Source organism: Ixodes scapularis, unplaced genomic scaffold, assembly GCF_016920785.2.
Source record: "Ixodes scapularis isolate PalLabHiFi unplaced genomic scaffold, ASM1692078v2 PGA_scaffold4__175_contigs__length_147842914, whole genome shotgun sequence".
Classification (NCBI taxonomy): domain Eukaryota; kingdom Metazoa; phylum Arthropoda; class Arachnida; order Ixodida; family Ixodidae; genus Ixodes; species Ixodes scapularis.
The window spans coordinates 75,950,898-75,962,746 of record NW_024609879.1 but is presented as its reverse complement, the minus strand read 5'-3'; the positions used below and the strand labels follow the sequence as shown (position 1 = coordinate 75,962,746).

Below are 11,849 nucleotides of genomic sequence, written 5' to 3'. Positions count from 1 at the left end.
TTATTTGCGAATGAACTAGATGCAATAACTTACCTGCTTTCTTTATCTTTGTGCAGAGTGCCTCCTGGAGCTGCTCATTTAGTTTCTGGCACTACTCCAGAGCTTCTGTTTTTTCGTGCAGCTTGCGTGGTACCTCCATGTACTTTTTGCGGGGCACGAGGTCATGGTTCTCATGCTCTATCTTTTGGAGCAGATCCAAATCTCTTTGGCGCTTGTTGACACCTTTGTCATTTGTCGCTTTCTTTTTTTTGTGCCGAGAAAGATATTAGAGAATGTTTTCAATGGTAACTTCCGTTTGTAGATTTGAAGTGACCCGGAAAGCTTCGTGCTCACGGCTTTAAAGCAGTACATGCTAGCTCGCACTTGCACACACAGAAAAATTAGAGGTCCAAGAGCGCTTGAAATTTACGGGCGAAATTTACTATAAGAAATACCATATTTAGGGCATAAGGAGCTTCTATTACTAAAGTGCTAGGAAGGTCACAGATACAAAACAAAAGTGCAAGTTACAGAAATACCTTGAACAAAAAGTTAGTGCAAACAGGAGCTGGTGCTGTTTAACATTATTTCACAAAAAACCCAGAGACTAGGTCGAGACAATTTTTTTAAGCTACATGTGCGAGATTCATGTACTACGACTTCAGCTGCGCGAATTCTCGCACACTGGCAAATCAATCATGCGAGGAGTAAACTTCAACGCTGTGAAGGAGAGCACAGCTATGGCTGTGAATGCGGTATTCTGGCTGCCCACAAGATTTTGTACAGGAACTCAAAGATTTAACACAGCAGCCCCTTCGTTACCACTTCGGGACCACATTAAAGGGATTCTGAGCCAAGGAATTTAGTGCCCATAATAAGTGGCGCACGTTCTTTCCACGAGCCAGCAGCCGCCGGTGTGCGCGAGCACACGCAACAAAAATGACGTCAAAGACCTCCATTCGCGGTTAAGATGACAGTGAAATGTATGGACTTCGGGCCAAAGGAGAATAAAGACAGGCTTTTATCTCTACAAGGGAAAGCTACGTGCTTGTTAGACCAATTCATCGCCTACCTTTTACACCAGACACCACTGTGTAGATGAAAAATTTGTCTTTATTCTCTTTTGGCCCGAAGCCCATACATTTCACTGTCATCTTAACCGCGAATGGAGGTCTTTGACGTCATTTTTGTTGCGTGTGCTCGCGCACACCGGCGGCTGCTGGCTCGCGGAAAGAACGTGCGTCACTTATTATGGACACTAAATTCCTTGGCTCAGTATACCTTTAAACACAGGGGTATAGGAGTAAACACACGTCCGAGACGCGTCCGGGGCACTATATTTAAAGAACCCCATTATGGGCTGCTAAAGTGTGTGAAAGACGATGGCGAACAGCCGCCGACTTCTCATTTTTCATTCAAAGAACAGTGGAAATTGAGGCAGGAAAAGCAGCTGCAACAAACACGGTCAAATTAAAAAAAAATATGGCTTTGTTGTCAGTGTTTCATGACTGTCATAGCTTTTGATGCTACTCTCAGTACATAAGCTGGGAGTCAACTTGATATAATTTTAAGAACACAGTTCAGCCCACTCGGTCTGGTGCCGTGCAGCCGTGGAGCCGTACTTCATTTCCTGCACTGATACTGTGCAACTACGCCGGCATGCATTCGCTGGAGTCTTAATTATGCGATGCGGTGCCCTTGCATGTTCGAAATAAGAAGCTCTTTTTCCCCATAGAAATCTACGGGCGCTCACCGAGACTGTTGAATATTGATCAAATTAAATGAAAACTCAAAATGGCTGAGGTCGAGCTAACAAAAGTTTACTGTATTGTATTAATCCTATTTTCTTCTCAATAATTTCCCGAACGTTTAAACTGCAATGTAAAATAATAATAAAAAAAAAAACTAACCATTATTGAACGAAGCTTTTTGCGCACCTCGGAGAAGTCTGCTGGCATTGCGCTAGAGAGCGGCCTTTTCCGTGTTCGTTTTGCTACCTCACGCAGTTCTTCTTCGGATTCTGCAATCGGTGAATCAAGGTGTATTTGGCTTTGATGTGCACCACAATCAATTAGCTACTTGTAAAAAGAGGAGTCGGGGAAATCGTTCCACATACCTGCCATGTTAACAATCTGCGCGTGGTAGTAGCCGCCCTTCGTTGTCATGTTGCCGCTCCAGAACACGTCATACAACAAGTCTGGATTAAAATCCTCGCAAGTTACAGGGACGAAGTCTTTTATATTTCGTGCGGAGACAACTGCTGTCGTTTTGTCGGTCTCATAGCGCACCAACGCGAAAATTTTACACACAGCTTTAGTATTCGTGCGACGGCCTGACCCCTTACCTGCTTCAGTAAGGCGAGTTCTTACATAAGTATTTTCTTGATTTTGGCAGGGGGCGCTAGTTGTCTGCAAATATTTAAACTAAAACAATATTGTAAAGTGACGTTTCTTTTTTTTTTACTTTTATCAATACCTATTTTCTAATCAAATGAGTATTTATGATGTTATACTACCGACAGGATCGCGACCAGTGTATCAATGACTTGGTGTTGCATAATAATCTGGAAACCGAAACCAAGAGAAAAAAAGAGAAAAAGACCCGGTTGATAAGAAAAGACGTCTTGGATTGTTATTAATGTTTAATTGTCGCTTCCATACAATAACTAGCTTCATTTATTTTCCAGCCTTTTCACCATTTATTGTGAGCAAAATTGCGCGTCGGCAGACGCCTGGTTTCGGTTTCCGGAAATAACTATCCAATCAGACTCGGCAAAGAGACTGGCCGAAGTTCAGCATCCGATTTAGTCTTGAGAAAACGAAACCTTCCGCTGTCTTCCCTGGTCTTCTTCCTTTATCCTTTTCGGGTATCGGCTGTCGCTACTGTTACCGCTAGCGAAGTCATTAAGCGCGACTTGTTATAGTAGCGTTCAGCGCGATGCCGCCAAGAGCGAAGAAAAGAATGAAGGTATACATGGGGCCGGATCAGGCTTATCCCTACTGAAAAAGCCATTTGGCCCCTATATGAAAATAAACGGGTCCATACCGGTAACAGTTTAACCATACCGGTCACCAGTTTGTCAAACGGGTCGCCCGTATGGCTCAAAGGGGTCGCCCGTATGGCTCAAAGGGGTCCCCCGTATGAGCCATAACGGTCACCTATTTGGACAAATCGGTCACTCCTTTGGCAAACGGGTCGCTCGTCTGGGCAAATGGATCGCTCGTCTGAGCGAATGGGCGACTCGTTTGGGCAAAGTTGTCGCACGTTTGCTCAAACCGGTGACCATGTTGCAAACTGTACCGGTTTAATCAAACGGCTCTTCGGAGCTCGTTTGATATTGAACGTACAGATCGGCGGCGTGGGCACGCCTAGCGTTTCAGCCGTGGCAGCCAATGTTTCTGGAAGGCTGGGAGCGCCGGTTCATCGATTTCAGATCGTCCGCGTAATGCAAGTAATTATATTTATATTTCAATTGCGCTGATGTTCGCTTATACTGCTACTAAAACTAACACCTTTTTTGTTGCTGTTTTACGTAAACGCGCGACGCTGGTGAGCCGATATTTTTGACAAAACTTTAAAACTTTGTCCATCTTTGTTGCCTCAATTTACTTATTCAGCTCGAATCACTCGCAGAAGACGCGACCGCGTGAAAGAATGTACGTCTAGACTCCGTTTCACTATAATTCAAGACGCAGCGAAGGTAGCACGCGTACACGCGGCCGCAAGAACATCGAGCATTGCGAGAGCACACCCGCTGTTGCAGGAGTCAAACTACGAGCTCGCGCTGAGTACTTTCTTCGCTCGGGCGCAAGCCGAGCTTCTTTCTGGCCGCCCCGCCGCCATTTCCAAGGTTCAAGCGTGCTAAAATGCGCGCGCGCGCGCGCGCGCGTGTTTCTTTTTCGAGGTTACAAAAGCCAGAGCTGGCCAAATTACTCATATTTTGTAATTAAATTACATTACTAATTACTTTGCTGAAAATTGCTGAAATGTAATTAAATTACATTACAAATTACCACAGCCAGAAAGTAATTAATTACCATTACAAATTACTCTTAAAAGTAATGACATTACTTTCGCATTACGTTTGTATACTTTTAAATATAAAGGAGCTATTGATAACTTCCTTTTAAGGATAACTTTATTTACATTCTTTACACAGTTCATGGCACACAGCTAGAACTCTCTGTTGCATGTTTACCGATGGACAGAGGAACGCACGCGACTGATCCGTTTCCCACCCACACCCGGACAACTATTTTTGGAAATGACTGAGGACCCTACGCGGATTATCTCTGGGAGGGGGGAGAACAATTGTCATTGTTCGCAAAATCGCGCCGAAGGCCGTTCCACCAGGGGCTTTAGTTAGACCTACTTCCCCTCCTTCGTTTCCCGAGAATGTCGAGCAGAAAAGCTCGAATGGAAGGCACTTACCAGCCCTATTTCTCACAGTGGAAGATAACACCGAGAGGGTACGCAGTATGCATCAGAAAAAGTAAGCGGAAACTTTCAAGAGGGGCCAGAAAACGTCGAATGCAAAACCGCAAAACATAGGTAGAGAATCGCGCTGAGCGGGTTTTCACAGTTCAAGAGAGTGGCAGAAAATGTCTAGCTGATAGCGGGCGCGAGAGTTGCACCAGCCGCATTAGCATCAGCAACATAGCGGCGGCCGAAGAGCGTTTTTTGGAAAGGTGTATAGGAAAAAGAAAAAGTAAAAAAAAAAAAAGCGTTGTTGTGTATTGTGGACACAAGAAATATGCCTGGTGCGAAAAAGTAATTAGGTAATTTAATTACAATTACCGTCGCTGGAGTAATTCATTACATTACTAAATTACCTGCTACAAAAAGTAATGAATTACATTACTAATTACTGGAACAAGTAATTAAATTACTGTAATTTCATTACTGTAATTACATTACTGCCAGCTCTGACAAAAGCACATCTCACTGGAATGCCTGTGGAGAGGGAGAGGGGCTGTCCCTGTGGTCCTCGCCCTCTCCCCCCTCTCTTGTCACCCGTCACGTGACCCTCAGCCGCGCGCGAGCTAGCATCGAGATCCGGAAGGGTGCGCCTGACAGCCGCTTTTTTCTTTGCCTGCTTGTTGTCATTTCCAGCTCGAACTTCGCGCGTCCACCTGCTTCGATCTGTCGCCTAACCCTGCGGTCTTATTAGGATGTCTCTCGACAGCGTATTGGATGTGCACTAAAGCTATCAGTGTTCGAAAAGTCCTACGCCTATATCGGCAACAAGCGATTCTTCAAAGAAGTCAGGAATTCTTGCGGTTTGGTTGGGTTCGGCAAATGACAGCTTGTGCGCCACATCGTGTTGAAACTTCCAAGGAGCCGTTCACTCTCGTTTGTGTTTGCGTGGTTGTCCTGCTTTGACCGTGTCGACAAATATCACGGATTACATCTTTCAAGTCCGCTATTTTTATGGTAAGTGCACTGCAACCTACTTTTTGGCAATGATTGACCGTTCTTCTACTCGTACTCTTCCAGATTATCTATATAATTATGCAGCCGCTATTCTCGCGGCAGCCGGGCGAATAATTTCCCGAAAGTCTACCTTCATAGTCTAGAATTACCTCGGTTCTTGTTTGGTTTGCTATCTTCTCAGTTGTATAAAAGCTTAGAGTGCCTCTTATATTTCACAGATCGCTTGCCTGTTTGCACTTGTCTACAGAAGACGTAATAAACTTTGAGGGGAATTGAAAACAATATTTTGCCTCTGTTTTCCTGTCCATTTGCAAGCACCTACGTGAGCACATTTGTTCTACGTGTTTCCTCCATGTTATAAATAGTTTTATGAGTTTCGGAACGTCTTAAATAAGTTTAAGATAACCAACCTACCAGACGATTCCCATTTAGGGCTACCGCATAATTTCCCGATTCGAATGGCACGTTCAAACGTGTGGTCCCGTGCAAGGTCGAACGGGCACCTGTATCAAATGGGTACCGTTTCGAGCGGGTACCGTTTCAAATGGATACCGTTTCGAGCGGGTACCGTTTCAAACGGCTACCCGTATCCCATAATCACGTTTGATCCAAACGGGTCGACAAGTTTGCACCCGTTTGATTTACCAGTTTGCCACCCGTTTGAATTTCAAATGGTTTTTTTCAGTAGGGATGTGATACCTAAGCAAACAAAATCGAACCGAGCGGCGAGGGCCAAGCGTGCAGCAGAGCTCATCAACCTTTCACAAACGTCAGGGGACGGAGATAATTCGAGCTGGTGCTACGATCTTGACGACTTTAACCAGAGCTCTGACTCCAACGAGGATGAAATCTCTAACCAGAGCTCTGACTCCAACGAGGATGAAATCACGTCGGGCGTCACCAGCGATGACCAAGCCACTTCTGATGGCGAAAATGAATCCGACGACACGAGCGAACATGAAGCGCTTTTTCACGACTCATGCACCAGCGAAGATGGGCTGGCATCAGGTGACACGAGAGGAAGCAGCGAAACTGGCGAAACGGGGTCTAGTGGCGGTGGCGAATCTGAGCAAGGGGATCCCGACTTGACTACCAGCGGCGAAGGTGAGTCAGACTTCAAACTTTTGGAAGAGCTGTGCAGTGGGCCCCTTATTCCTGGCCAAGACTCGACCCGAGGGCACGTTTTGTTGCTGATTTTGTCCTACGTTGTGTCCGCCGGCCTCTCATGGACGCAGACTAAGGGCCTGTTGAGGCTCGTAAACACTCTCTTCGGCGTTTTCGTGGCTCCAAAGTCAAAGTTTCTATTCCGGAAGGTGTGGAAGCAGAGTCAGCAAGGCATGGTGGATATTCATTTTTTTTTGCGACAGGTGCTCAAAACCGCTCATGGTTTGCAAGATGCCCCTACAAGACAAGATGGCGAGGTGCTCATAGTCTAAGACTTTGTATGGAGCAGGAGAAATGGTATCAAACGGCACATTTTTTATCATTTTCAACTTGCACAAACAATGTCATGACCTGGTTAAAAACTGCAGGAAGGCTCTGTGGGACAACCTCGAAAAACCGCCCGGAGATCACGGGACATTTTCACTGACCTGGCTGAGGGAGACCTTGTGAACCAAGCACGACAACAGTTTGGCTGCGCAATGGAAGGTCTCACTGCTAGTTTCAGTACTGACGGATTTCCAGTATTCAAGTCCAGCAAAAATTCCATGTGGCTCATTCATGTAATGCTCAATGAATTGCCCCCCATCCTCCGGTAGAAAAACCTCTTGCTTGGTGGAATCTGGTTTGGCAAGAAAAAGCCAGACATGTCACTCTTTCTTGACGGGTTTGTGGAACAATTTCGCACAATCGGCGCAATCAAATGGGTTTGCCACAAGAACGGACGGGCTCTTGAATCCAAAGTCTATGCGGTGTGTTGCATCGCGGATGCTCCTGCCAGAGCAGCAGTGCTAAACCGCAAGCAATTCAATGGCTACTACGGCTGTCCGTGGTGCTACCACAAGGGAACTCTGGTTGATGGTGAGTATAATATTCACAGCAATGGTTCCTTGTCCTTCAAATCATAGACCGTTATCTCCGGACACCATGGTGTAGTTTAAATCTGCTGTGAGACAATGTCTAGTGCTGCCCAGCTCAGAAAGCTTCATACCACTGGCAAAATAATTGCAGTACTTTCAAATTAAATGGATGTTGCTCGTTGCCCCGGCGTACTTCTAATCTGTTGATGCTCGGTATGAGGTCAAAGTCCGTAAATTGTTGAACTTGGCAAACAGCGAAAGCTATGGACCTGAAGCAAACTAATTGGAGCATTGAAGCAAGGCTTAATTGTGACAATGTACCATAACAGTGTTCTTGAGCTTTTCAGAGCTGTTTTTTATAGACGCTTTCAGCACGCGCCGGATTGAACCGCCATAGCCGACCTTCTCTTGTCTTACCGAGATGCCGAGCCACTGAAGCGGGCCTTGACGAGCCTCCACAAAGGCGTATTCTACCGAGAAGGACACAGCTACGTCTAAAATGGCAATAACCTCTCCTGCTGCAGCAATGATGAAGTGGAGTGAACGGAATAAGAGGGAACAAAAACTGAAGGTTGGTAATGGCGGCGCCCATGCACAGCTGCCTGAAAGCGTCTATATCTCAGTGAGATGGGGAAATATATGTCATTTTAATTGAATGTCATTTCACCGCTTGTTAATTCACCTTGTGATCCTGGTTCTGCATCTCGCGTGTGCATGCGCAGCGTGCCTTATAAAGATGCGGATGGGCCAAGCTGTAATATGTCATTTTGCTTAAATGTCATTTAACGTGCCGTCAGAAAGGGGAATTGGCTTTCTTTTGCTTAGCAACTTGGCTTGGGTCGTTCTGTCGTGGCACTCAGCCATGGGACGAGCTGTAAGAGCATCGTCCAGTAATGCCGCAAACGCACATGTCAAAGCAAGTCGTTTTAGCTCTACTGCTAAAATTTCCATTGATTTGCCATCTTGATGGAAACAAGGGTTACATTTTAACCTTACCGTGATGACTGTCATCATGTCAGGGGCCTAGCTCCCGAAATGGCTGCTTTATATTCATCCGTGTTGGTGTTTTTACCACCTTCACGCCCAATTACAGAAACCTAAATAAATGTGAAGTTATGTACGACATAATGCAGAGGTAGTCTATACATGGTGTTTATTTGTGCTTAATGTAAAATGGGACGGCAGATCTATCTAACAAGGCAGAATATCACTTTCCACGAGACTGCGACCACGGCTCTGCTATCGAGTGACACCTTCCGCGGAGCATCGAAGCCGCCCAGCATAACAAAAACGAAGGGAATGACGATGAATCAAAAATGGCCCTATAATCTCAGATTTACATCGAGTACTGGTTGTGATAGTGTGTAATCATTTATTGTCTCACAACATTTGCATCTTTTTTTCTTTCTAGGCACTCTGAAGTACCCCTACAGTTCCAGCGTGACGGAAAGGACGCACAGAGGTGTGCTGCAGGACGTGAAAGCGGCTGTGATGACAGGCACCACGAAGCACGGCATGTACGGACCGAGCCCCATTGCAAGACTTGAAGGTTGTGATTTGGTTTGGGGTATAGTGCCCGATTACATGCATTGTGTACTTGAAGGTGTTGCGAAACAACTGACAGAGTTGTGGTTTACAATTACAGGCGCACCTTTTTACATCGGAAACCAGATGGCGGTTGTAGACCGTAGATTGGCAATGATCCGTCCCCCAAATCTTTTCGCTAGGGCCACGCGATCGGTTACAAAAAGAGCTCTATGGAAGGCCAAAGAGTGGAGGTACTGGATGGTGTACTACGCTATGCTTTGCCTTCATAGCATACTTCCACACCACTACCTTGCACACTTCCAACATTTGTGTCAGGCAGTGTTTCTGCTGTTACAGAAAAGCGTCCACAGGGATGACATCCAAGCTGCTGAAGGGCTTTTGGCACGTTTCCTCCAACAAGTGTCTGCCCTTTATGGTCAAGGTGCAAAGACCTCTAACATGCATCTACTTATGCATTGCCCAAAAGTGTTATGCAGCTTTGGCCTCTGTGGGCTTCATCCATGTTCCCATTCAAAAGTGCAAATGGGGCACTTCTGGGCCTTGTAACCGCTGCTAAAGGCGTTCCTCTTCAAGTTGCTGAGAGGTGGGCTATGAAGCACGCACTGGCACGATTTGGTGAAATGACCATTCTCCCGGCTAACTTTGACCAACTCTTTCGCATGTTTCTCAACATTCAGAATGATTCCGAGGACGGTGTCCTGGGCGTTCCGCAGGAAGTGTCGTTGACAGCTGCTGTGCATAGCCTTCTTGAATGCCATTTTGGCCAGGTACCCACTCTTGAAAGACATCTAAGAACAAGAGTAGTGGGGTTCGAAATCCACAGTCGTGAGTACACGCGCCCTAAGAAGACATGGACACAATTTGTAAAAATGCGAGATGGTACGTATTGGGAAATTCAGGCTCACCAGTCCTTACAAGACTGCAAGGACTGGTGAAATTTTTTTAGTCTGTAAGAGCCCCATTCTTGAAGATTTTGGAACTGGTAGTGTGAAGTACCTAGATAAGTGTATTGTGCCCCCTAATGAGGAGAATTTACTTCTCTTCTCCTCTGACCAGCTTGAGTGCATCTGTATTTTCATTGAACATGAAGGTGAATCTTATTTGTGCGACATGCCCAACCTTTATGAGAAAGAATAATTTTGGGGGAAAGGGGGAAGGGCTTGGAATTCGTTTGTGCTTGCTACTGTAAAGGCTGGAAGCCTCAGAGGGACCGCCGGCATTTCGCTGAGACTTGGCTTCATCACAAGCCGTGCCCGTGCCACACGGGCAACTCGAACGCCATTTACAAGGAATGACATTTAAGCGGACGGCCAATCAGCGCGCGAGACTCCGGGCATGGCACATTCCACGCGCGACAGATTGCTAGCTGATTTGCCGATCACACAAATGTCATTAGTTGTGAATGGCATTCGAGTTGCCCGTGTGGCACGGGCATAAGCCTGTCGGTGAAATGGGGGCCACTCTAAAGCTTTCAGGTGGTTACTTTCTGAATTCTTGCTACTGGCTTTGACCATGCTCATGCTATGTGTGAACTCCATGCTGCACTTTAATAAGTGAGCAGCGTTCAGTGTTTCTGCTAGCATTGTACCTGCTACCTGCTAGCATTGTACCAGCGTGCTCTTATATTGCTACGGTTATTGAGTTTCCTTGAAGATTTGCAGTGAATGTGTCGGTGCATTTCATGTACCTTGATTTTGTTAAACTTGTTAAATAAAAGTGACTGACATATGCACACACATTGATTCAGACTTGTGCCTATTACTTCAAATATGTAGTGAATTACTAAATTAGATTAAAAGTAAATTGTTACAATTCCTGGTTGTAAACAATAATTGATTACTTACATTGTTACTTGACTGGATTAGTTTTTGTTACTTTAAGATAGACACACAAATCCATAATTTTTGCTTAGTATTTTAAGCACTAAAGATATTGAATTAGAAGTTGCATACAAATACAACTGGCAGGCTACAGTTTGTCTTACTTTAACAAACTTCTGTGAGTTGCTTGTAATTGTTTGACGGGTGTGTTTGAAGGCCCCACAGACATTTAAAAAAACCTCTTAGAACTTTTTAAAGGGCATTTCAAACCCTCTAAGAAAGATTCCGACGTGGCCCAGAACGCATCAAGGAATCTTAAAGGGTCCTTCAAACCTTTTAAGAAATCTTTGTGGTCCCCCCTAGACCTTTTAAAAGGTTTTGACGGGCCCCTTAGACTTTCTTAAAGGGTACATCAAACCCATCAAAACGTTTTGATGGGCCCTTTGGACTCCCTTAAAGGGTACTTCAAACCTGTTAAAAATTTCTGAAGGCCCCCTCAAACCCTTTAAAAAGTTTTGAAGGGCTTTTTAGACTTATTTTCAATAGGAAATGTAACAATCCTGTGAACATTGTTGGGCCATTCCTGGTGCCGGAGATGCTGCCGAGCGTCCCCGTTGAATCGGCCGAGCAAGCAGCAAGAGGTGTTTATCGTCGGGATGCTTTCATGGCCGACATCAAGGTAAATACAACCCCTCTTCGTCTCCTTGTCGACACTGGCTCTTTTGTGTCCATTCTGAATGAACGAGAGTTTAATGAAATACAACGGAGTTCCGACATTCGACTATGTCCACCCTCGAAAACACTATTGTTCACTACATGCAAGACACTATCCCTGTGCTTGGATGCTTCACCGCTCAAGTTGTTTTTAACGATCGTTATGCACCGTTGGAGTTTTTTGTCTCCCGGACTAGACGATCGCCACTTGGCGTCGACGCCGTCCGAGCATTGCGCATGAGATTATCAGGAGATGAAAATGATTATGTTTGTTCGCATGTTGATGCAGCTCAGAGAGGAGGAGTTCCACGGCAGTATGTGAAGACGGCGATCC

General features: G+C 45.5%; 1 pseudogene; it reads left to right on the top strand.

Annotated features, from left to right (window-relative positions):
- The first annotated feature begins 8,883 nt into the window (after nt 1–8,883).
- On the top strand, nt 8,884–10,118 carry LOC120839829 (annotated as a pseudogene).
- Nucleotides 10,119–11,849: the final 1,731 nt, after the last annotated feature.